We start from the raw sequence: 25,943 nt of genomic DNA on the forward strand, positions 1-25,943 counted from the left end.
AAACCCGCTGAGGTTTCGGGGTTGTAACTGATTTATTTCTATCACTGAGTAACCTATTTTAAACAGGGTGAAGCTACAAATCTAATGATAAGGGTCTGGGTTAGAGAAGGAACTGATGAAAGTATCCAATTTAATTACACTGATTCCACAAACACTGCCCACCACATCCCTTAAACATTGTTAACTCTTTCTACATAAAACTGGAGAGGGTGTAAATAGAAAGTAACAGAAAAAAAGCTAATTTATGTATCAAACTTAATTTTCATATTGTTGCACAAACACTGAACATCCCATCACTGAAACACTGTCCCGATCAAAAATCTATCGGCAGGACCCTGAGCCACAGTGAAAATGCTGTGATTTCAAACTGGTTCAAAACACGCAGCCTTCTGATTTGGAGTCAGACGCGACTGTTCTTGCACCAGGCCCACAACAAGCGGCTGGAGCCGGATCCATTGGAGGGTGATCCGTGCAGACTGCCGCCGCGGCTCTGGGAATGTGAGAAGCGGAAGCAGGAGCAGCCTGACCGCCTCAACCACAGCACAAGATCCCCGCTCTCCCGCATACTACATAACTGACTCTGTGGCGCAATGGATAGCGTGTTGGACTTCTACTGAATGATTGGAGGAGGTATTCAAAGGTTGTGGGTTCGAGTCCCACCAGAGTTGGGTTTTAGTTTCGGGAGCTGGGAAGTGATATTTTGCAGCAAAAGCGCAACAGGATCATTAATGTCCGTCAAGGACGGGAAACTGCTCCCTGCACTTCATCTTACACAAGTGGCTCCAGTCAAACCAGAATTTATGATTCTAAATCCATTCTGAGCTGGATTGGCGAAACACTCTCAAGGAGGAGACTCAACATCATCTCAGACCGAAAGTCAATCTGCTGGACTTACGGTTCTGTCAGACTGCATGTTCCTTCAGACAGGTTTCTAACTGGACACATGCATCCTGCTGCCGTGTGAGCATTGGTGCTGGAGGGGTAGAATTCTTGCTTGTAGTAATTCTATTCCTGTAAAACTAGCTCCTGAAGTGTCGGATGGAAAGTATCCTGGCTGAGCGGTCTCAGGCGCTGATTTAAAGCTCCAGTTAAATCGCACGATTTGTCGATGGATCAAAATCATAATTTGCATCACCAAAACCGCAGCCTCCCTCGGACAAACAAGTAATACTGAACATCTCATCTGCTATTGCAACAGCGTAGTCCGGAGGAAACACGTGGCAATACAAATGAATGGATGCATTTTGGAACACACCAATTGTACCTTTAACTCCGGTCGAAATGTTCACAAGCAAAATGATTGTTTGATCTCGGTGAGACTCGAATTAACAACCTCGGTATTTCCCGATCCTGTACTGTCATGTCAGGACCGCGCACTGACCGATTGCGCCGCTGGAGCCCGGTCACTCTGATCACCTGTCCCACTCTGCTGGAAGGAATCTTAAGGTGAGGGGCCCTTACCTGTGGAAACGTGTCCAGTCACTGTATTGAAACTAATATCTGCACTTCCACTTTAAGCTTATTTCACATCCTCTGCTCCATCGCACGACAATCGGGTTTTCTGCGAACAGGTCAAAATGAACATTGCCAGAAATTCTATCAGTAGTAGCATTTGAACCCAGCGCCCACGCAGAAATTGGATTTATTATCTTCAAGCAGTGACTTCTGTTCGGACAACGCCTTGCCAGTCTTTCACGTTTTGTTTAATGCCCAAATAAATAAATTGGAGCTGATTGACCGCATTTACGCCGTGCTGGGGTTGTTCTCCTGAGAGCAGAGAAGGTTCAGAGGAGATTTGATAGAAGTGTTCAAAATCATGAAGGGTTCAGATAAAGTTAATAAAGAGAAGCTGTTCCCGTTGGCGGAAGTGTCAAGAACCAGAGGACACAGATTTGAGGTGATTGCAAAAGAAACAAAGACGACATGAGCAAAATTTTATTTACGCAGCGAATGGTTATGATCTGGAATGCGCTGCCTGAAAAGGTGATGGAAGCAGATTCAATCGTGGCTTTCATAAAGGAATTTGATAAATACTTGAAGGGGAAAACGCAGGGCCACGGGGAAAGGGACGGGGAATGGGACCAATGGGATTGTTCTTACAAAAGGCAGGTTAGGAATTGATGGGTCGAATGGCCTCCTTCTGTGGTGTGTTCATTCTATGATCAATATTATTTTACATGCAGTGAATGGACCATCCCTGAAAGACTGGCCCGCGTTAAAACAGAGTGACACTGAAACGTGGTGAAAATGTAACAACCCCAACGTAATTCGAACACGCATCTTTGGGATTTGGAATCAAACGCGCTGCCGTTGCGCCACGAGGATCACAACGAAAGGTTGGAGCCGGATCCATAAGAGGGAAATCAGTACCGGCCGCCGCAGGGACTCACAGAGGCGGAAGCAGTCGCAGCAGCAGCGCAGGAGCCCCGCTCTCTCATCCAGCCGCTGCCCGGTCCCGGCCTGAGCCCTGTCTGGGAGCCGCCTGCCGGTCTCTTTTACTGAACGGGACCGATCCAGTTTCAGCTCACACACAGGCTCAGGAATCCAACTCCTGAAAGATTCACTTCTTTAAACCTTGTTTAGATTCAGTGAATTGGGATTTAATTCAATCCTCATCTGCCCTCCCCTCTGTCAGTTCAGGACTTTATTTGAACCGATACTTGGAGCTCTGTTTTACAGGGTGCCGGCTGTTTAAGCAAATCTCAGTCCCACTATTCCCATTATTAACACTTTTTGCTGCTCACCTCTGCTTAACACAAAGTGCCCAGGAATGAGGGAATTTCTCCTGGGGACTGGGGTACGGACTCGGATTCGGCTCAACCCTCAAATCCAAAAAGTTATTTTCACTGCTGCTGCACAGGATTAAAGGAAGGGACCGATCCAGAAGCTGTTTAAAATTATTACTGACAAATCAGGATAAAAGGCAAAGGACACGGTCTGCTTCTCTGCCTGTCTGTCTGTTTGTCCATCTGCCTGTCTACCTGTATATCCGTCTGAATGCGTCTCTGCCTTATTCTCAGGCTTTTTGATTGCTGGCTGCAGGCCTCCCTCCCCGACTGAATGACCAAGTACCGGACCGTGTGTCAGAATGAATGACTTTGACTTACCGTCTTCCTTTTTATGAACCTGAATGGCCACATTTCTGAGTTCATATCTTCGCTCTGTGTCACAATCCTGTCTCTGTCTCTCAGGATGACAATACACACACAACATTCACACACCGACTTTGACTGAACGCAACTTTACTCTGCTGCAGTGTGTACCATCTACAAGATGCACTGCACCAACTCGCCAAGGCTTCTTCGACAGCACCTCCCAAGCCTGCGACCTCCAACACCGAGAAGGACAAGGGCTGTAGGCACATGGGAATAACACCACATGCACGTTCCGTTCCAAGTCACACACCATCCCGACTTGGAATGGTGACGTCATTCCTTCATCGTCGCTGGGTCAAAATCCTGGAACTCCCTATCTAACAGCATTGTGGGAGAACCTTCACCGCACGGAATGCAGCGGTTCAAGGAGGCGGCCCACCACCACATTCTCAAGGGCAATTATGGATGGGCAATAAATGCTGGCCTTGCCAGCGAAACCTACATCCCACGAATTAACATCTTAGTTCCTTCTGGAGTTTAATGATTTTGAAATTTTGAAGATTTTTTCCTGTGTAACTTGTGAAGTTTTGATCATTGAGATGTTTGTGAATGAAAGCGGAAGAGGATTGGCGGCGTTTCGTGTGGGACAGAAGTGATGTTGTCTCACCGAGAAGCGACACAGTGCTATAAACTGAGCAAAGGTTTCGCTAGTTTAGCGGTCGTCACGTTCGTCTCACATGCGAAAAGTCCCCGGTTAGATCGGAGGCGGAAACGTTATTTGGGAAGTTACTCCTGATAACCCTCCAGGGCTGAGATTCACATGTGAAAAGGCGCCGTCAATTGTTTGTTCCTGTTCAATTTAACAACGGCTCTATCACAGTCCTGGTGTCATAAACACTGAACATTTTTAACCAGACTCTTAAAATACTGTCTGGGAAATGAGAACGGATGGAAGTTCATCTCATGCAAAGCACAAAGTTTCGCTGTCACTCGTTAACCATGTTAATATTTCCACCGGTCTGCAGCAGAAAGTTATCGGTTCATTAATGACGATCACAAACATTCATCTTTCACAGAGAATCATCGGTTTCATGTATTAAATTGGTAATGTTCATAATTGTTTTGTTAAAATGATTTCCTTGACCGAGAATCGAACCCGCAGTATGAAAGTGAAACAATTATATCGTAAACACCAGCTGCTCGCCAGCAGATCAGCAAATAATCAGTTGACGCAAAGATTTCTGTACTTGGACCCCTGAATATCTCCGCTCCTCGACAGTTCCTAACTTCTCTCCATTTAGAAAACACTCTGATCTATCTTCGTTTCTCAGTGGATTATATCAAACTTCCCCACATTGAACTCCATCTGTCACAGTTTTGCCCTCACATTTAATCATCAATGGCCCTTTGCTGCTTTCTGCTCCCATCGACACTATTTACTGCGCCAACTATCTTGCTGGTTTTAGGGTGAAAACTGCCCTCCGCTTCACTGTAAGTGCAAAGAGGCAACTTTGTAGATGCCGTGTAGTGTTACAGAACGGCAGGTTGGACCTGCTCGATTCATCTCATCTCATTTTCTGGTCACGGGAATTTTACTGAAATAGAACCTGGTCAAATAACAGTTCAAAAAACCACTTCTCTCTCCCACTGCGGACTGAGCCTTCAAACATACAGGCAGTTATGAGCCTAATGCTCAGAAATAATACAGCAAAAATTTTCACTCGTGCAAGCTGCACACCTTTTATTTCGAAAAGTAAACTGATGATGGACAGCTGCTGTATTGGTCGCTGCAAACTCAAACTTTAGCGCGGTGAATTAATGGTTTAGTATAAAGAACATAGTGTCTCTGTGGTGTAATCGGCCAGGGCGTTCGGCTTTTAATTGAAAGGTTGGTGGTTTCAGCCCGCCCTGGATATCTTTTACCTCAGAATTTATTGCCTCACAGCGCCAGGTTTCCAATGTGTGTTTTGTCTGCAAGAAAATGCACGGTAAAAATTGCCAGCGGAGCACGGCTGATATTCCACCAGTGACCCTGCGGTCCGATAGCAGGCACATGAAAAATATTTAAAAATCCGAGATTGGCTGCACGGAACTCAGAATTCTTCTTCACAGACAAGGTCCGAAGGGAGGACTCAATGGTTGCCGGAGAGCTGGTTCATTCAGATATGGATATTTGTGCAGTGAGCGAGAGCAGTCTTCTACCGTGTTTCTACAATGAACGTCACTCCTTTATTTCGGAAAAGTAACATGGTTTGCACATTCCGACCGTGTTCAGCTGATTTGTGAGAGATCATTAAAGGCTTCAGCAACGCTGTCTCGGCGAATAACAACAGTTCAAAACCGCATTCCAGATGGGACAACAAACTCATCAGTTTTCCGCTATTCCCCAGCTCCCGGAGTGAGAAAGGCTGCGACATCAGGATTTATGGAGGACCGGAGAGAGTGAAACTTTATTTGGCTTTCGTGGGAAATCCAGTGAAAGTGAATAAGAGCTCCAGGATTTGAACCAGTGAAACTCCATGAGCGAGAATCAGATCCAAAGAGCAACTGGCAACAGAGCCGTGCAGGCAATGTAAATTTTCGCTGCCACGCAGCCGATCAACCATCCTTTCAGAATAGAATGTCCATCCAATCTCGTTTTCTTGTACAAAATATGATGTACAGCGAGATCAGATTCAACACTAATTATTTCGAGTTAACAATATCAGCCTTTCTTCACCAAATTCGTTTTGAATGTACGACTTGCATTATCCTGAAACACTTTGCAGAATGAATTGCTCTGAAGCGACATAAATGTGGAGATATTGGCTACGAATTCATCAGCTGGGTTGTAACTTTACTTTTCCGACCATCTCAGCCTGCTTGTCTTGCAGGTTAGATCAGCCTTCGCCATTCAAGGAAGCCTGAGAATTATATCAGAGAGACAAGAGACAGATTCAGTGACAGATAGAGAGATGCAAGGAAATAAACGAAGAGTATAAATGCCAGGTTCAGCAAACTAGCAGAATTTAAATTGCTGATTGGGAGATATTCCTTCTCGTGTCTTGAAATCTTGAAAGAGAACTTTGGGCGCCCGCCACGGTGGAATGTCTCTCCTGCTTTGAAAAGGGTAATTGCGTCAATTCGATCTAGTTTATTCATTTGTACATTGAACAGATCGTTAAACAGTAACACACCGAGTATAATTCAAACCGGTGCAAGAAAACCCCAGTGGGTTATGAGTCTAACGCTTCAAACACTGGGCCATCGCAGCTGCACACAGCAGTTCTTGCACAGCTGTAGGTCAGACTGCGTAGGGTTATCACAGTACCTCCGCCAGACTGCATATTCTTTCAAACAGGATTCCAAATGGACACATGCAGCAAGTGGCCATGCGAGGATTGGTGGTAGTGGCGTTGAATTCTCGCCGACTTATCATGCGACTCGAGCTTGATACGTGGCCAATGCAGGATCGTTTTACATTCTGAACCAATGAGGAACACGGGAACAGGACTCGGCCATTTCGCCCATCGAGCCTGTTCCGTTATTCAGTCCACAAAAAGAAGGACAAATCGAATCCGGCCAATTGCCGCACCATCAGTCTGCTCTCAATCGTCAGCAAAGTGATGGAAGATATCGTCGACAGTGCTTTCAAGCGGCACGAACTCACCAATAACCAATAAATCGATGCTCAGTTCCCTCTCACTCCCCACAGAAGCAGCAGGAGATGCCACTTTCAACTGGCAGTTGCTTCAAACGATGCCCGATAGACTGCGTTGTCTTGCAGCTTTCCCAGGATCAACATTTGATTCGGTGGGTCAATATTGGGAAATTGAATGATTTTCACCGGCAGCTCGTGGCAGGATATCACCTCATTTGCTATTTCATGTACATGTCTACTTGCACTTGGTGCTGTTATTGCCTGAACATCAACTTCTGTCCCAATAGTAGTTCGAACAGAAAATGCTATTTTGTGCGAGCAGCTTGTCTGGCCCGAAAATGACCGGAATTACAAAGGGGCAAGTGGGAAAGGCCGCGTTTGTCTGCTTGTTCACAGCAAAGAATGTTCAGCGTTACCTTGTGGTCCAGTGTTTCGCATTTGGCGCTTTCATCGCCACGGCAACAGTTCGATTGGCGTCTGTCTCAACATCTGCCTATTATACACTCTACCAAAAGTATACTGTACTCGAATTGCTGATTTTTTCACTGTGACGGCGAAGAGACTTTAGTGGACCTCAGTTATGAATTCATCAGCTGGGTTGCACCTTTGCTTCTCTGACCTTCTCCGTCTTCCTATCTTTGCACTTCTCTGCAGCTTCGATCATCCTTGGCCGTTTAATAAAGCCTAAGAAGTGCATGAGGGGAAAACACAGAGAGTCAAGAGACAGATTAAAGTAAAGAAACAAATGTCAAGTTCTGCAAACGAGCAAGAATTTAACACGGAGCTCGGGAGAGTTTCCTTTCAATGTTTTTTAAGAGACCATTGGGCTCTCGAATTAAACACGTCTGCTGAAATATCTCTTTGAAGGAGAGAAATGCTGTTGGTTAAATCTGGTTCATATATATTTGAGCTTTAAACAACATTAAGAAACGGAACCTCGCTCAGAATGAATCGTCAAATATTCCAAAGCGAGAATTATACCCCGAAAATAAGAAGCCACCGGTAATATATCACCGGTAATGAACCACTGCAGCCATTGCAGAATTCGGTGCCACCCACAGCCGATCGGCCATCCTTTAAGACCTCTTCTATCCATCCAATCACGTTTTCTATTCCGATGTAGAGAAATGTCGAGTTGCACACTAACTGTTTCCTCCGTTCTCTTTCGCAAACATATCACTGAACAAAACTTCACAAGTCACCCGGGAAAAATAATTCAGTTCAAAATCATAAGCTTCCGAAGGACCTGCAAGGACAGACTGACCAAACCTGCATTCAATCGTGAAGCTTGTGGGTGTGTTGTCATCCTAAGGGACCGAGACAGGCCTGTGACACAGAGCGAAGGCAGGAACTCAGAAATGTGGCCATTCAAGGCCATAAATGGGCAGACAGACAGTCACAGTCATTGATTCCGACACACGGCCCGGTAGTTGTTCAGTCAGTCGGGGAGCGAGGCCTGCAGCCAGCAAAGAAAAAACATGAGAAGAAGGCAGAGACACAATCAGAAGGATAAACAGAAAGAAAGATAGACAGATAGACATCTGACTCAACGTCAAAACGCAGCGTGATCGAATCACGTTGCGGTGATATCATTTTCACAGCAGCTCAGCGTCCTGCCCACAGGTTTTATAGCGGGGCAGTGTTTTATGGATGGGCTGTTCATTGTTAGTCAAATAATATTGATCGGAATTTAATTTTTTACATTAAAGTGGTCTTTGTTAATTTTGATCTACATCCTCGACAGTATATACAGAAACAAGTAACAATGTTTAAGGGATGTGGTATATTCAATATTAGTTCAAAAACCCTGTCAGCTGGTGTAAAAATAAACACAAACTGCCCTACACGTGGGTAAGCCTAAAAAGCAAATCTGTATACATGGTCCATTGGCTCAGTTTGTGCAGAACGTGGTGCTGATAACGCAAAGGTCGCGGGTTCGTGTAATAAGGTTCCGATTGCAATATTTTGCTAACTTTTAAGCCTGAGAAGTCCATCAGGGGACAACATAGAGACAAGAGACAGGGAGAGATAGAGAGATTCATGTAAATAAATTCGAGTTTAAATGGGTGGTTCTGCAAAGTAGCAGAATTTTAGTTGCAGATTGGGCAAGATTCTTTCTTGTGTATTTGAATTTTGCAAGAGTACATTGGGCACCCAATTGAAAGCGCCGGCCACGCTCGAGTATCTCTCATGCTCTGAGAGAGATAAATGAAGTGAGTTAGATCCAGTTCATTCATTTGAGCATTGAACGTATCTTTAAACAATAATTCAGCGAGCAGAAATCAAACCTGCGAAGGAAAACTCCATTTGATCTTGAATTTAACGCTTCAACCACTCGTCGATCGCAGCGGCACATGGCAGTACTTGCATGGCTGTAGATGCCACTTTAAACTGCCTGTTGCTTCAAACGATGCCCGATAGACCGGCGTTGTCTTGTAGCTTTCCCAGGAGCTTCATTTGATTCGGTGGGTCAAGTTTGGGAAATTGAATGATTTTCACCGGCAGCTTGTGGTAGTATATTACCTCGTTTTCATTACCGGTAATGAACCACTGCAGCCACTGCAGAATTCGGTGCCACCCACAGCCGATCGGCCATCCTTTCAGACCTCTTCTATCCATCCGATCACGTTTTCTATTCCGATGTGGAGAAATGTCGAGTTGCACACTAACTATTTCCTCCGTTCTCTTTCGCAAACATATCACTGAACAAAACTTCACAATTCATTCAGGAAAAATAATTCAGTTCAAAATCATTAGCTTCCGAAGGACCTGCGAGGACAGACTGACCAAACCTGCGTTCAGTCGTGCAGCCTGTGGGTGTGTTGTCATCCTAAGGGACAGAGACAGGCCTGCGACACAGAGCGAAGGCAGGAACTCAGAAATGTGGCCATAAATGGGCAGACAGTTAGTCACAGTCATTGATTCTGACACACGGCCCGGTAGTTGTTCAGTCAGTCGGGGAGCGAGGCCTGCAGCCAGCAAACAAAAGCCTGGCCTGAGAATAAGGCAGAGACCCAATCAGACGTATAGACAGACAGACATCTGACTCAACGTCAAAACGCAGCGTGATCGAATCACGTTGAGGTGATATCATTTTCAGAGCAGCTCAGGGTCCTGCCCAAAGTTTTGAAAGCGGGGCAGTGTTTTATGGATGGGCTGTTGATTGTTAGTAAATAATATTGATCGGAATTTAATTTGTGACATTAAAGTGCTCTTTGTTTGTTAATTTTGATCTACATCCTCGACAGTATATACAGAAACAAGTAACAATGTTTAAGGGATGTTGTTTATTCAATATTCGTTCAAAAACCCTGTCAGCTGGTGAAAAATAAACACAAAGTACCCAACACGCGGGTAAGCCCATAAAGCTAAGATGTCTACATGGCTGGTTAGCTCAGTTGGTTAGGGCGTGGTGCTAATAACGCCAAGGTCGCGGGTTCGATCCCCGTACGGGCCATAAGGTTCCTATTGCAATATTTTGGTAACTTTTAAAAGTTTGGCAGACTTGAGAAACAAGCGAATCCACACAAAATGTCATGAGGTCAATTTTTTGGAGTAACATCCATTAATATGTTTTCTGATCTATCTTTTTGAGGTCCAAAGTGGACGGCCTCAAACTTGTTTACGTTGAAATCCATTTGCCGCAGTTTTGCCCATTCACTTAATCTAGTAATATCTCTCTGTAATCTCATTCTTCCATCCACACTGCTTATAATTCTGTCTATCTTTGTGTCATCGGCAAACTTGGATATGTGGTTCTCGATCCCGTCATCTAATATCAATGAGACCGCCTAAATTGGGGTAAATTCACATTCAGCTTCAATCTCCACATCATCTTGAGACATTTTATTTACTCCGTGTGTGTTGCGCCTTGGAAACTTCTGCACTTTGTCCTCTGGAGCTCAAATATAATTCAATTCGAACAACTGCAAAGATGTCAGAATCCAATTGGTGACTTTTCACTAAAAAGCAGTGAGATAACAGGGCTCGTCCGGGATCTCTCGCATATTCCATGAGAAAAACGCCCAAAGCGAGAATCAAACGCCTGGACCAACGAGCCGCTTGCGAGAAAGCCCTGCAGCCGGTCTAAAATTTCACCATAGTCTTCAGCCGATCGGCGATCCTTTCCAACTGCTTCTGTCCACCCAATCTCGTTTTCTATTCCGATGTACAGCAATATCAAGTTGTGCACGACCTATTTCCAGTCACCAATCTCTTTACTAAATTCGTTTACAATGTACGACTTGTTATTTCAAATAATACTTTTCAGAATTAGTTAATCTGAAGCTACATTGGCATCTGTCTCGGCATCGTCAGAGTCTTCAAGCGACCATTAGTATATTTTACTCACATTGCTGTTTTCTTTCACTGTGAGGGCGAAGAGACAAAAATGTGGAGACATTAGCTACGAATTTATCAGCTGGGTTGCACCTTTACTTTTCCGACCATCTCAGTCTTTTTTACCTTAACCTTTCCCTGCTGGTGCGAGCTCCTTCACACTGACATGGATATTTCTGCAGTGAGCGACATCAGACTGTTTCCACAATGAATGTAACTCCCTTTATTTTGGAAAAGTGAAATGGTATTCACATTCCGACTCGTTTCACTTGATTTGTGAGAGATCGTTGAAGGATCAATCTCCGGTTAAGACGGCCTTTTTCTCTCTCTCTGTTGGCCGAATCCAAAATGAAATTGGAGCTGGACTCATCAGGCAAGAAATCAGGAATCACTTTAGCAAACAAAATACGGCCGAAAGCTAGAACTCTCTCATCCCAAAGGATGTGGATTGTGGTTCAATTCATAATTTGAAGTCTGATATTGATAGATCGTTTTTCGATTCGGGTACCAAGGAATATGAGTCCAAGACGGAGAAACAGAGATGAATTGCAGATCAACTCATGATCTAATTGAATGGGGCAGCAGGTTCGAGGGGCTGAATGGCCTTCTCTTGTCCCGATGTTCCGATACTGCTCAGCGCGGAGGTGGACGAATGGAAAAAGACATCAGACTAACTCCAGAATGAAAAAACGGGTGTTCAGAAGTCGATACCCTGAGATTGTGGAACGAACTGAACTCCTACAGCAAAGTCAACAGTTGTCTCCCTGCAATAATAAGATGGGAAGAATTTCAACAATCGGCCCGGCAAGCTCAGTCGGTAGAGCATGAGACTTTTAATCTCAGGGTCGTGGGTTCGAGCCCCACGTTGGGCGATTTGTGTTCCACTTTTCACACTCGGTGACAAAATTTTTCAAGTGCAACCTCTTGTCTCCAGATTCGAAACAGGCACAACCCTGAGCTGTGTGAAAGGAAACCGTGAGCGTTGCCAAATATCCACTCCCTCCCGATTCTACCTTCTCGTTCCCTCCACATGGGACACGGACAGGTTATCGGTTCAATTGGATTCACTTTTTGTTGTTATTAAAAATGTTGAAGGTCAGAAAATGTAATATTTAGGAGATGCCAACGCTGGAACAATTCGCCTCTCTGATACCTCCTGATCCCCCCTTACCCTATTTGATTCTCCCTGTGCTCGTTATCATCGCTGATACGCTCTGTCTCTTACCTTCTCCGATACCCTCAGAGAGTCCATGATCCACTTTGAACCTTGTCAGCGCCATTCACCTGCTCTGATACCTATTGATTGCCCCAAACACAGATGCGCCCTGAGCCGCCTTACACTCTCCCATACTCGGCAGTCCTTCCCCTCTCTCAGATCTTAATGCACTCTCTGATGCCATCTGACTGCCCGCTCTCCACTTTGAGTCCCCTTGCACTCTCTGATGCCCTCTGATAGTACCTTCCTCTCTCTGAGATGCCCTTGCCCCAATGGATCGCCACTAAGAAGCGATTAGACGCCCTGAGGCCTTCTCAGAAGCAATTACCGTCCCTGCTATCAAAGTGCGGTGTAACTTCACAGGTGGATCTACCGGTCTGTGTTAAGGATGAGATCAAGAGTTTGATCGGTCGCTGCTGCTTCCGCCTCTGAGAGCTCTGTCGGCGGTCGGTACCGATCTTCCTCCCATAAACTGGGTGTGGATGTATGAGTGCGCTGTTGATTTATAAACTTTGGTAGTTTACGTATGACAACGATGTTTATATATGAACTGTGGGTGTATCTCTATGAGTACGATGTTTATATATGAATTGTGGAATGAACAGGAGGGGCAATTCCTCCTGGGGTTATATTTTCTTCCACGACAATAACACAAAGTAACTGCTGGGTGTCGAGCCGAAATAGCTCAGTTGGGAGAGCGTTGGACTGAAGATCTGAAAGTCCTTGGTTCAATCCCGCGTTTCGGCAGTTTTTGGTTGTTTACTTTCTTCTTTCTTGCTTCGATTCTCGGATTTATTTGCAGTGAAATTTAATTCCCGCCACTGTCGGATTGAGGATTGAATGGAGAGACATCAAGGATGGGAAATATTTATATCGTTTTTATTTGGCTGTTATTTCACTGTTACCTTCTGCCTTTTTCTCTTGGTTTTGTCTCTCTCGGTGCCAGGTGACTATTTGATTTGTCCGAAACTGATCCATTTTCCACACCTCGGGGCGGTCAGACCCGCTCTGTCTGTCTGTTGCTGCTGCTGATCATCAATGGGAACAGGCCGCGAGTCAAACGTTTATCTGCAAATTGGAGAAAGCAAATAAAAAGAAAGACGTGTTTATCCTGCCCAGGGGCAAAGTTACAACGGATGTAATTCAAAAACGGTGCCCGTGTATTTTTCTGTGGATTTTCTTTTTAAAGCTTCGATTTCAAAAGTTACAAAAACGCGAAATAAATAAAGTAAATTACAAGAATCGAGTCCGTGATCATTATGTTACAGTATACTCTTTGCAAACGAGTTTACCGGCCGCACCAACGGCACATTAGGCTGTTTAATTAATTTTTGTACCTGCAGCGATTTCTGCACTTGGACCCCTAAATCTCTCTGCTCCTCCACAGCACCGAGTTTCTCACCATTTAGAAAATACTCTGATTTATCTTTCTTAGATTTAAAGTGTATGACCTCGGTCTCCCCCACATTGAACACTATTTGCCACAGTTTTGTCCACACACTTAATCTCTCAATTCCCACTTTTCAATTTCCTGCTATCAGCTGCGTTCCTTCCTGCGTCACCAGAAGGCTGCGTGTTCAAAACACGGGGTAACCGTTGCCTTTAGAGCTGATAGGATTCTGTATCGTTCCGGAATGAATGTTTCATCTGCTTTTTCTCAATAAACAGAACCTTGCTCTAAATTCTGGTTCTCTGGTTCACAAATTTCAGCAAATCGTTTCATTTTGCCCTCGACTTTTGATCTTGTGCTGCGGATGAAACTTTTGCAAAGAGGGAGAAGAAGTCCCCAAATCGCCCCACGTGTATCTCAAACGCTTTGGGAAGAAGTTCTGTGTAAACAATCAGGAATTTAAAGGCACCTCAATGACCTGCACTTTCATTGAATGAGTTTTTTTCGCCATTGGAATCGACGAGAAATCGCTGTCGGCTTTCATCTCACGGAAGTGGAGAGTGTGGCCGCCTTGTATCGGTCAACGTATTAGTGACGAGTTTGGGTTATGCACGGGTCGCGATTATTTCTGAAATCTCACCAAGCACCGGGAAAAAGAAACTTAGAATCAAACTGTCCCTGTAAGTGATGAATTGAAGTGAATATCGCACAAAACAGATCTGGACAATGCGCAGCGCAGCCGCTCGGCAATCGCATGAACTGAACTTTACTCTGGCCCGTGTCACCGCGCTGAAATCGAGTCTTTCTCAGGCAACATTTTTTCTTAACATAATAATTACTGGTTTAAGAGTGAAGATTGTCGTCCACTTCACTGTAAGTGCAAGAGACAACTTTGTAGACACCGTGTAGTGTCACAGACCTACTGGTTTGTCCTGCTCATTTCATCTCATCTCATTTTCAGCAAACCTGAATATTACTGGAACAGAGAATGGCGAATCACAGCTCAAAAATCAATCCTCTCTTCCACGAGCGGACTGAGTCTTTCAACATACAGGTGTTTAATGGCAAGGTGAGTTTAATTTTTAGAAATAATACAGCACAGATTTTCACTCGTGCAAGCTGCACACCCTTTATTTTGGAAAAGTGAACTGATTGGAAGAAAGCTGTTACATTGAGCGCGGCAACCTGAAGCTTCAGCTCGATGAATTTGTCCTTGAACATTTGCAAGTTCTGTTTCTGTGGCGCAATTGGTTAGCGCGTTTCGTTGCGAACTGAAAAGTTGGTCGTTCGAACCCACTCGAGGACGCTAAAGCAAACTTTTACCTCAACATTCATTGTCTCGCATTTCTTGGGTTCGAATGTGTGTCTTATCTGCCAGAAAATGTCCCGCAAACATTGCCAGCTGAGTGCGTCTGATTTTCCACCATTTATTCTGCGGTTGGATAACAGGCATATGAAAAATATCCAAAAAAACGAGGTTGGCTTGAACGAAGTCGGAATCCGTCTTGACAGAGAAGGTTCGAAGGTTGCAAGCGAGCTCCTTCACACTGACATCGATATTTCTGCAGTGTGCGACATCAGACTGTTTCCACAATGAATGTCACTCCCTTTATTTTGGAAAAGTGAAATGGTATTCACATTCCGACTGGTTTCAGTTGATTTGTGAGAGATCGTTATAGGATCAATCACCGGTTAAGACGGCCTTTTTCTCTCTCTCTGTTGGCCGATTCCAAAATGAAATTGGAGCTGGACTAATCATGCAAGAAATCAGGAATCACTTTAGCAAACAAAATACGGCCGAAAGCTGGAACTCTCTCATCCGAAAGGATGATGATTGTGGTTCAATTCATAATTTGAAGTCTGATATTGATAGATCGTTTTTCGATTCGGGTACCAAGGAATATGAGGCCAAGACGGAGAAACAGAGATGAATTGCAGATCAACTCATGATCTAATTGAATGGGGCAGCAGGTTCGAGGGGCTGAATGGCATTCTATTGTCCCGATGTTCCTATACTGCTCAGCGCGGGGCTGGACGAAAGGTAAAAGACATCAGACTAACTCCAGAATGAAAAAACGGGTGTTCAGAAGAAGATACCCTGAGATTGTGGAACGAACTGAACTCCTGCAGCAAAGCCAACAGTTGTCTCTCTGCAATGATAAGATGGGAAGAATTTCAGCAGTCGGCCCGGCGAGCTCAGTCGGGAGAGCATGAGACTCTGAATCTCAGGGTCGTGGGTTCGAGCCCCACGTTGGGCGATTTGTGTTCCACTTTTCACACTCGGTGATAAATTTTTTAAAGTGCAACCTCTTGTCTCCAGATTCGAAACAGGCACAACCCTGAGCTGTGTGAAAGGAAACCGTGAGCGTTGCCAAATATCCACTCCCTATCGATTCTACATTCTCGTTCCCTCCACATGGGACACGGACAGGTTATCGGTTCAATTGGATTCACTTTTTGTTGTTATTAAAAATGTTTAAGGTCAGAAAATGTAATATTTAGGAGATGTCAACGCTGGAACAATTCGCCTCTCTGATACCTCCTGATCCCTCCTTACCCCATTTGATTCTCCCTGTGCTCCTTATCATCGCTGATACGCTCTGTCTCTTACCTTCTCCGATACCCTCAGAGAGTCCATGATTCACTTTGAACCTTGTCAGCGCCATTCACCTGCTCTGATACCTATTGATTGCCCCTCACACAGATGCACCCTGAGCCGCCTTACACTCTCCCGTACTCGGCAGTCCTTCACCTCTCTCAGATCTTAAAACACTCTCTGATGCCATCTGACTGCCCGCTCTCCTCTTTGAGCCCCCTTACACTCTCCGATGCCCTCTGACAGTACCTTCCCCTCTCTGAGATGCCCTTGCCACAATGGATCGCCACTAAGAAGCGATTAGACGCCCTGAGGCCTTCTCAGAAGCAATTACCGTCCCTGCTATCAAAGTGCGGTGTAACTTCACAGGTGGATCTACCGGTCTGTGTTAAGGATGAGATCAAGAGTTTGATAGGTCGCTGCTGCTTCCGCCTCTGAGAGCTCCATCGGCGGTCGGGACCGATCTTCCTCCCACAAACTGGGTGTGGATGTATGAGTGCGCTGTTGATTTATAAACTTTGGTAGTTTACGTATGACAACGATGTTTATATATGAACTGTGGGTGCATCTCTACGAGTACGATGTTTATATATGAATTGTGGAATGAACAGGAGGGGCAATTCCTCCTGGGGTTATATTTTCTTCCACGACAATAACACAAAGTAATCGTTGGGTACAGAGCCGAAATAGCTCAGTTGGGAGAGCGTTAGACTGAAGATCTGAAGGTCCTTGGTTCAATCCCGAGTTTCGGCAGTTTCTGTTTGTTTCCTTACTTCTTCCTTGCTTCGATTCTCGGATTTCTTTGCAGTGAAATTTAATTCCCGCCACTGAAGGATTGGGGATTGAATAGAGAGATATCAAGGATGGGAATTATTTATATCGTTTGTATTTGGCTGTTATTTCACAGTTACCTTCTGCCTTTTTCTCTTGGTTTTGTCTCTCTCGGTGCCAGGTGACTATTTGATTTGTCCGAAACTGATCCATTTTCCACATCTCGGGGCGGTCAGACCCGCTCTGTCTGTCTGTTGCTGCTGATGATCATTAATGGGAACAGGCCGCGAGTTAAACGTTTATCTGCAAATTGGAGAAAGACAAATCAAAAGAAAGACGTGTTTATCCTGCCCAGGGGCCAAAGTTACAACGGATGTAATTCAAAAACGGTCCCCGTGAATTTTTCTGTTGATTTTCTTTTGAAAGCTTCGATTTCAAAAGTTACAAAAACGCGAAATAAATAAAGTAAATTACAAGAATCGAGTCCGTGATCATTATGTTACAGTATACTCTTTGCAAACGAGTTAACCGTCCGTACCAACGGCACATTAGGCTGTTTAATTAATTTTTGTACCTGCAGCGATTTCTGGACTTGGACCCCTAAATCTCTCTGCTCCTCCACAGCACCGAGTTTCTCACCATTTCGAAAATACTCTGATTTATCTTTCTTAGATTTAAAGTGTATGACCTCGGTCTCCCCCACATTGAACACTATTTGCCACAGTTTTGTCCACACACTTAATCGATCAATTCCCACTTTTCAATTTCCTGCTCCCATCTGCATTACTTCCTGCGTCACCAGAAGGCTGCGTGTTCAAAACACGGGGTAACCGTTGCCTTTAGAGCTGATAGGGTTCTGTATCGTTCCGGAATGAACGTTTCATCTGATTTTTCTCAATAAACAGAACCTTGCTCTAAATTCTGGTTCTCTGGTTCTCAAATTTGAGCAAATCGTTTCATTTTGCCCTCGACTTTTGATCTTGTGCTGCGGATGAAACTTTTGCAAAGAGGGAGAAGAAGTCCCCAAATCGCCCCACGTGTATCTCAAACGCTTTGGGAAGAAGTTCTGTGCAAACAATCAGGAATTTAAAGGCACCTCAATGACCTGCACTTTCATTGAATGAGTTTTTTTCGCCATTGGAATCGACGAGAAATCGCTGTCGGCTTTCATCTCACTGAAGTGCAGAGTGTGGCCGCCTTGTATCGGTCAATGTGTTAGTGACGAGTTTGGGTTAAGCACGGGTCGCGTTTATTTCTGAAATCTCACCAAGCAACGGGAAAAAGAAACTTAGAATCAAACTGTCCCTGTAAGTGATGAATTGAAGGGAATATCGCTCCAAACAGATCTGGACAATGCGCAGCGCAGCCGCACAGGAGTTACAAATCCACCCTCTCGCCACTCGGCAATCGCATGAACTGAACTTTACTCTGGCCCGTGTCACCGCGCTGAAATCGAGTCTTTCACGGCCACATTTTTTCTTAACATAATAATTACTGGTTTAAGAGTGAAAATTGTCGTCCACTTCACTGTAAGTGCAAGAGACAACTTTGTAGACACCGTGTAGTGTCACAGACCTGCTGGTTTGTCCTGCTCATTTCATCTCATCTCATTTTCCGCAAACCTGAATATTACTGGAACAGAGAATGGCGAATCACAGCTCAAAAATCAATCCTCTCTTCCACGAGCGGACTGAGTCTTTCAACATACAGGTGTTTAATGGCAAGGTGAGTTTAATTTTCAGAAATAATACAGCACAGATTTTGACTCGTGCAAGCTGCACACATTTTATTTTGGAAAAGTAAACTGATTGGAAGAAAGCTGTTACATTGAGTGCGGCAACCTGAAGCGTCAGCTCGATGAATTAGTCCTTCAACATTTGCAAGTTCTGTTTCTGTGGCGCAATAGGTTAGCGCGTTTCGCTGCGAACTGAAAAGTTGGTCGTTAGAGGACACGAAGGCAACCTTTTACCTTAACATTCATTGTCTCGCAAATTCTTGGGTTCGAATGTGTGTCTTGTCTGCCAGAAAATGTACCGCAAGCATTGCCAGCTGAGTGCGTCTGATTTTCCACCATTTATTCTGCGGTTGGATAATAGGCATATGAAAAATATCCAAAAAAACGAGGTTGGCTTGAACGAAGTCGGAATACTTCTTGACAGAGAAGGTTCGAAGGTTGCAAGCGAGTTCCTTCACACTGACATGGATATTTCTGCAGTGAGCGACATCAGACTGTTTCCACAATGAATGTCACTCCCTTTATTTTGGAAAAGTGAAATGGTATTCACATTCCGACTGGTTTCAGTTGATTTGTGAGAGATCGCTAAAGGATCAATCTCCGGTGAAGACGGCCTTTTTCTCTCTCTCTGTTGGCCGAATCCAAAATGAAATTGGAGCTGGACTCATCATGCAAGAAATCAGGAATCACTTTAGCAAACAAAATACGGCCGAAAGCTGGAACTCTCTCATCCCAAAGGATGTGGATTGTGGTTCAATTCATAATTTGAAGTCTGATATTGACAGATCGTTTTTCGATTCGGGTACCAAGGAATATGAGTCCAAGACGGAGAAACAGAGATGAATTGCAGATCAACTCATGATCCAATTGAATGGGGCAGCAGGTTCGAGGGGCTGAATGGCCTTCTCTTGTCCCGATGTTCCGATACTGCTCAGCGCGGAGCTGGACGAATGGTAAAAGACATCAGACTAACTCCAGAATGAAAAAACGGGTGTTCAGAAGTCGATACCCTGAGATTGTGGAACGAACTGAACTCCTGCAGCAAAGCCAACAGTTGTCTCTCTGCAATGATAAGATGGGAAGAATTTCAGCAGTCGGCCCGGCTAGCTCAGTCGGTAGAGCATGAGACTCTTAATCTCAGGGTCGTGGGTTCGAGCCCCACGTTGGGCGATTTGTGTTCCACTTTTCACACTAGGTGATAAAACTTTAAAGTGCAACCTCTTGTCTCCAGATTCGAAACAGGCACAACTCTGAGCTGTGTGAAATGAAACCGTGAGCGTTGCCAAATATCCACTCCCTCTCGATTCCACCTTCTCGTTCCCTCCACATGGGACACGGACAGGTTATCGGTTCAATTGGATTCACTTTTTGTTGTTATTAAAAATGTTGAAGGTCAGAAAATGTAATATTTCGGAGATGCCAACGCTGGAACAATTCGCCTCTCTGATTCCTCCTGATCCCCCCTTACCCCATTTGATTCTCCCTGTGCTCCTTATCATCGCTGATACGCTCTGTCTCTTACCTTCTCCGATACCCTCAGAGAGTCCATGATTCACTTTGAACCTTGTCAGCGCCATTCACCTGCTCTGATACCTATTGATTGCCCCTTACACAGATGCGCCCTGAGCCGCCTTGCACTCTCCCATACTCGGCAGTCCTTCCCCTCTCTCAGATCTTAATACACTCTCTGATGCCATCTGACTTCCCACTCTCCTCTTTGAGCCCCCTTACACTCTCTGATGCCCTCTGATAGTACCTTCCCCTCTCTGAGATGCCCTTGCCACCATGGATCGCCACTAAGAAGCGATGAGACGCCCTGAGGCCTTCTCAGAAGCAATTACCGTCCCTGCTATCAAAGTGCGGTGTAACTTCACAGGTGGATCTACCGGTCTGTGTTAAGGATGAGATCAAGAGTTTGATCGGTCGCTGCTGCTTCCGCCTCTGAGAGCTCTATCGGCGGTCGGTACCGATCTTCCTCCCACAAACTTTGTGTGGATGTATGACTGCGCTGTTGATTTATAAACTTTGGTAGTTTACGTATGACAACGATGTTTATATATGAACTGTGGGTGTATCTCTACGAGTACGATGTTTATACATGAATTGTGGAATGAACAGGAGGGGCAGTTCCTCCTGGGGTTATATTTTCTTCCACGACAATAACACAAAGTAATCGTTGGGTACAGAGCCGAAATAGCTCAGTTGGGAGAACGTTAGACTGAAGATCTGAAGGTCCTTGGTTCAATGCCGAGTTTCGGCAGTTTTTGTTTGTTTGCTTTCTTCTTCCTTGCTTCGATTCTCGGATTTATTTGCAGTGAAATTTAATTCCCGCCACTGAAGGATTGGGGATTGAATAGAGAGACATCAAGGATGGGAATTATTTATATCGTTTGTATTTGTCTGTTATTTCTCTGTTACCTTCTGCCTTTTTCTCTTGGTTTTGTCTCTCTCGGTGCCAGGTGACTATTTGATTTGTCCGAAACTGCTCCATTTTCCACATCTCGGGGCGGTCAGACCCGCTCTGTCTGTCTGTTGCTGCTGCTGATCATTAATGGGAACAGGCCGCGAGTTAAACGTTTATCTGCAAATTGGAAAAAGACAAATAAAGCGAAAGACGTGTTTCTCCGGCCCAGGGGCAAAGTTACAATGGATGTAATTCAAAAAACGGTCCCCGTGAATTTGTCTGTGGATTTTCTTTGTAAAGCTTCGATTTTGAAAGTTACAACAACGCGAAATAAATAAAGTAAATTGCAAGAATCGAATCCTTGATCATGATATTACGGTAGACTCTTTGCAAACGAGTTCACCGGCCGTACCAACGGCACATTAGGCTGCTTAATTAATTTTTGTGCCTGCAGCGATTTCTGTACTTTGACCCCTAAATCTCTCTGCTCCTCCACAGCACCGAGTTTCTCACCATTTCGAAAATACTCTGATTTATCTTTCTTAGATTTAAAGTGTATGACCTCGGTCTCCCCCACATTGAACACTATTTGCCACAGTTTTGTCCACACACTTAATCTATCAATTCCCACTTTTCAATTTCCTGCTACCATCTGCGTTTCTTAATGCGTCACCAGAAGGCTGCGTGTTCAAAACACGGGGTAACCGTTGCCTTTAGAGCTGATAGGATTCTGTATCGTTCCGGAATGAATGTTTCATCTGCTTTTTCTCAATAAACAGAACCTTGCTCTAAATTCTGTTTCTCTGGATCTCAAATTTGAGCAAATCGTTTCATTTTGCCCTCGACTTTTGAAGGTTCGAAGGTTGCAAGCGAGCTCCTTCACACTGACATGGATATTTCTGCAGTGAGCGACATCAGACAGTTTCCACAATGAATGTCACTCCCTGTATTTTGGAAAAGTGAAATGGTATTCACATTCCGACTGGTTTCAGTTGATTTGTGAGAGATCGCTAAAGGATCAATCTCCGGTGAAGACGGCCTTTTTCTCTCTCTCTGTTGGCCGAATCCAAAATGAAATTGGAGCTGGACTAATCATGCAAGAAATCAGGAATCACTTTAGCAAACAAAATACGGCCGAAAGCTGGAACTCTCTCATCCCAAAGGATGTGGATTGTGGTTCAATTCATAATTTGAAGTCTGATATTGACAGATCGTTTTTCGATTCGGGTACCAATGAATATGAGTCCAAGACGGAGAAACAGAGATGAATTTCAGATCAACTCATGATCCAATTGAATGGGGCAGCAGGTTCGAGGGGCTGAATGGCCTTCTCTTGTCCCGATGTTCCGATACTGCTCAGCGCGGAGCTGGACGAATGGTAAAAGACATCAGACTCACCCCAGAATGAAAAAACTGGTGTTCAGAAGTCGATACCCTGAGATTGTGGAACGAACGGAATTCCAGCAGAAAAGCCAACAATTGTCTCTCTGCAATGATAAGATGGGAAGAGTTTCAGCAGTCGGCCCGGCTAGCTCAGTCGGTAGCGCATGTGACTCTTAATCTCAGGGTCGTGGGTTCGAGCCCCACGTTGGGCGATTTGTGTTCCACTTCTCACACTCGGTGATAAAATTTTTAAAGTGCAACCTCTTGTCTCCAAATTCGAAACAGGCACAACCCTGAGCTGTGTGAAAGGAAACCGTGAGCGTTGCCAAATATCCACTCCCTATCGATTCTACCTTCTCTTTCCCTCCACATGGGACACGGACAGGTTATCGGTTCAATTGGATTCACTTTTTGTTGTTATTAAAAATGTTGAAGGTCAGAAAATGTAATATTTAGGAGATGCCAACGCTGGAACAATTCGCCTCTCTGATACCTCCTGATCCCCCCTTACCCCATTTGATTCTCCCTGTGCTCCTTATCATCGCTGATACGCTCTGTCTCTTACCTTCTCCGATACCCTCAGAGAGTCCATGATTCACTTTGAACCTTGTCAGCGCCATTCACCTGCTCTGATACCTATTGATTGCCCCTTACACAGATGCGCCCTGAGCCGCCTTACACTCTCCCATACTCGGCAGTCCTTCCCCTCTCTCAGATCTTAATACACTCTCTGATGCCATCTGACTTCCCGCTCTCCTCTTTGAGCCCCCTTACACTCTCTGATGCCCTCTGATAGTACCTTCCCCTCTCTGAGATGCCCTTGCCACAATGGATCGCCACTGAGAAGCGATTGGACGCCCTGAGGCCTTCTCAGAAGCAATTACCGTCCCTGCTATCAAAGTGTCAAAGTGCGGTGTAACTTCACAGGTGGATCTACCGGTCTGTGTTAAGGATGAGATCAAGAGTTTGATCGGTCGCTGCTGCTTCCGCCTCTGAGAGCTCTATCGGCGGTCGGAACCGAACTTCCTCCCACAAACTGGGTGTGGATGTATGAGTGCGCTGTTGATTTATAAACTTTGGTAGTTTACGCATGAAAACGATGTTGATATATGAACTGTGGGTGTATCTCTATGAGTACGATGTTTATATATGAATTGTGGAATGAACAGGAGGGGCAATTCCTCCTGGGGTTATATTTTCTTCCACGACAATAACACAAAGTAATCGTTGGGTACAGAGCCGAAATAGCTCAGTTGGGAGAGCGTTCGACTGAAGATCTGAAGGTCCTTGGTTCAATCCCGAGTTTCGGCAGCTTTTGTTTGTTTACTTTCTTCTTCCTTGCTTCGATTCTCGGATTTCTTTGCAGTGAAATTTAATTCCCGCCACTGAAGGATTGGGGATTGAATACAGCGACATCAAGGAGGGGAATTATTTATATCGTTTGTATTTGGCTGTTATTTCACAGTTACCTTCTGCCTTTTTCTCTTGGTTTTGTCTCTCTCGGTGCCAGGTGACTATTTGATTTGTCCGAAACTGATCCATTTTCCACATCTCGCGGCGGTCAGACCCGCTCTGTCTGTCTGTTGCTGCTGGTGATCATTAATGGGAACAGGCCGCGAGTTAAACGTTTATCTGCAAATTGGAGAAAGACAAATCAAAAGAAAGACGTGTTTATCCTGCCCAGGGGCAAAGTTACAACGGATGTAATTCAAAAACGGTCCCCGTGAATTTTTCTGTGGATTTTCTTTTTAAAGCTTCGATTTCAAAAGTTACAAAAACGCGAAATAAATAAAGTAAATTACAAGAATCGAGTCCGTGATCATTATGTTACAGTATACTCTTTTCAAACGAGTTAACCGTCCGTACCAACGGCACATTAGGCTGTTTAATTAATTTTTGTACCTGCAGCGATTTCTGTACTTTGACCCCTAAATCTCTCTGCTCCTCCACAGCACCGAGTTTCTCACCATTTAGAAAATACTCTGATTTATCTTTCTTAGATTTAAAGTGTATGACCTCGGTCTTCCCCACATTGAACTCTATTTGTCACAGTTTTGTCCACACACTTAATCTATCAATTCCCACTTTTCAATTTCCTGCTACCATCTGCATTACTTCCTGTGTCACCAGAAGGCTGCGTGTTCAAAACACGGGGTTATCCGTTGCCTTTAGAGCTGAGAGGATTCTGCATCGTTCCGGAATGAATGTTTCATCTGCTTTTTCTCAATGAACAGAACCTTGCTCTAAATTCTGGTTCTCTGGTTCTCAAATTTCAGCAAATCGTTTCATTTTGCCCTCGACTTTTGATCTTGTGCTGCGGATGAAACTTTTGCAAAGAGGGAGAAGAAGTCCCCAAATCGCCCCACGTGTATCTCAAACGCTTTGGGAAGAAGTTCTGTGTAAACAATCAGGAATTTAAAGGCACATCAATGACCTGCACTTTCATTGAATGAGTTTTTTTCGACATTGGAATCGACGTGAAATCGCTGTCGGCTTTCATCTCACTGAAGTGCAGAGTGTGGCCGCCTTGTATCGGTCAACGTGTTAGTGACGAGTTTGGGTTAAGCACGGGTCGCGTTTATTTCTGAAATCTCACCAAGCACCGGGAAAAAGAAACTTAGAATCAAACTGTCCCTGTAAGTGATGAATTGAAGGGAATATCGCTCCAAACAGATCTGGACAATGCGCAGCGCAGCCGCACAGGAGTTCCAAATCCAATCTCTCGCCACTCGGCAATCGCATTAACTGAACTTTGCTCCGGCCCGTGTCACCGCGCTGAAATCGAGTCTTTCTCGGCCACATTTTTTCTGAAAATAATAATTACTGGTTGAAGAGTGAAAATTGTCGTCCACTTCACTGTAAGTGCAAGGGACAACTTTGTAGACACCGTGTAGTGTCACAGACCTGCTGGTTTGTCCTGCTCATTTCATCTCATCTCATTTTCCGCAAACCTGAATATTACTGGAACAGAGAATGGCGAATCACAGCTCAAAAATCAATCCTCTCTTCCACGAGGGGCTGAGTCTTTCAACATACAAGTGTTTAATGGCAAGGTGAGTTTAATTTTCAGAAATAATACAGCACAGATTTTGACTCGTGCAAGCTGCACACATTTTATTTTGGAAAAGTGAACTGATTGGAAGAAAGCTGTTACATTGAGCGCGGCAACCTGAAGCTTCAGCTCCATGAATTAGTCCTTGAACATTTGCAAGCTCTGTTTCTGTGGCGCAATTGGTTCGCGCGTTCGGCTGCTAACTGAAAAGTTGCTGGTTTGAACCCACCCGGGGACGCTGAAGCGAAATTTTACGTTAACATTCATTGTTTCGCATTTCTTCGGTTCGAATGTGTGTCTCGTCTGCCAGAAAATGTACCCTA

General features: G+C 44.7%; 10 non-coding genes across 10 annotated transcripts; all 10 read left to right on the forward strand.

Moving 5' to 3' along the window:
• Positions 1 to 576: 576 nt before the first annotated feature.
• trnar-ucu (transfer RNA arginine (anticodon UCU)) lies at positions 577 to 668 on the forward strand. Its single transcript is given in 2 exon segments — positions 577 to 613; positions 633 to 668. It is a non-coding gene; the product is annotated as a tRNA-Arg (tRNA).
• A 9,450-nt stretch (positions 669 to 10,118) lies between these two features.
• Positions 10,119 to 10,192, forward strand: trnai-aau (transfer RNA isoleucine (anticodon AAU)). Its single transcript has one exon. It is a non-coding gene; the product is annotated as a tRNA-Ile (tRNA).
• A 1,680-nt stretch (positions 10,193 to 11,872) lies between these two features.
• On the forward strand, positions 11,873 to 11,945 carry trnak-uuu (transfer RNA lysine (anticodon UUU)). The gene has a single exon. It is a non-coding gene; the product is annotated as a tRNA-Lys (tRNA).
• Positions 11,946 to 12,963: 1,018 nt separating this feature from the next.
• Positions 12,964 to 13,036, forward strand: trnaf-gaa (transfer RNA phenylalanine (anticodon GAA)). Its single transcript has one exon. It is a non-coding gene; the product is annotated as a tRNA-Phe (tRNA).
• Positions 13,037 to 15,864: 2,828 nt separating this feature from the next.
• trnaq-cug (transfer RNA glutamine (anticodon CUG)) lies at positions 15,865 to 15,937 on the forward strand. Its single transcript has one exon. It is a non-coding gene; the product is annotated as a tRNA-Gln (tRNA).
• A 1,018-nt stretch (positions 15,938 to 16,955) lies between these two features.
• On the forward strand, positions 16,956 to 17,028 carry trnaf-gaa (transfer RNA phenylalanine (anticodon GAA)). Its single transcript has one exon. It is a non-coding gene; the product is annotated as a tRNA-Phe (tRNA).
• A 2,850-nt stretch (positions 17,029 to 19,878) lies between these two features.
• On the forward strand, positions 19,879 to 19,951 carry trnak-cuu (transfer RNA lysine (anticodon CUU)). The gene has a single exon. It is a non-coding gene; the product is annotated as a tRNA-Lys (tRNA).
• Positions 19,952 to 20,968: 1,017 nt separating this feature from the next.
• Positions 20,969 to 21,041, forward strand: trnaf-gaa (transfer RNA phenylalanine (anticodon GAA)). The gene has a single exon. It is a non-coding gene; the product is annotated as a tRNA-Phe (tRNA).
• Positions 21,042 to 22,707: 1,666 nt separating this feature from the next.
• trnak-cuu (transfer RNA lysine (anticodon CUU)) lies at positions 22,708 to 22,780 on the forward strand. The gene has a single exon. It is a non-coding gene; the product is annotated as a tRNA-Lys (tRNA).
• A 1,026-nt stretch (positions 22,781 to 23,806) lies between these two features.
• trnaf-gaa (transfer RNA phenylalanine (anticodon GAA)) lies at positions 23,807 to 23,879 on the forward strand. Its single transcript has one exon. It is a non-coding gene; the product is annotated as a tRNA-Phe (tRNA).
• The last annotated feature ends 2,064 nt before the right edge of the window (positions 23,880 to 25,943 follow it).

The sequence above is a fragment of the Heptranchias perlo genome, chromosome 20 (assembly GCF_035084215.1).
Source record: "Heptranchias perlo isolate sHepPer1 chromosome 20, sHepPer1.hap1, whole genome shotgun sequence".
Classification (NCBI taxonomy): Eukaryota; Metazoa; Chordata; class Chondrichthyes; order Hexanchiformes; family Hexanchidae; genus Heptranchias; species Heptranchias perlo.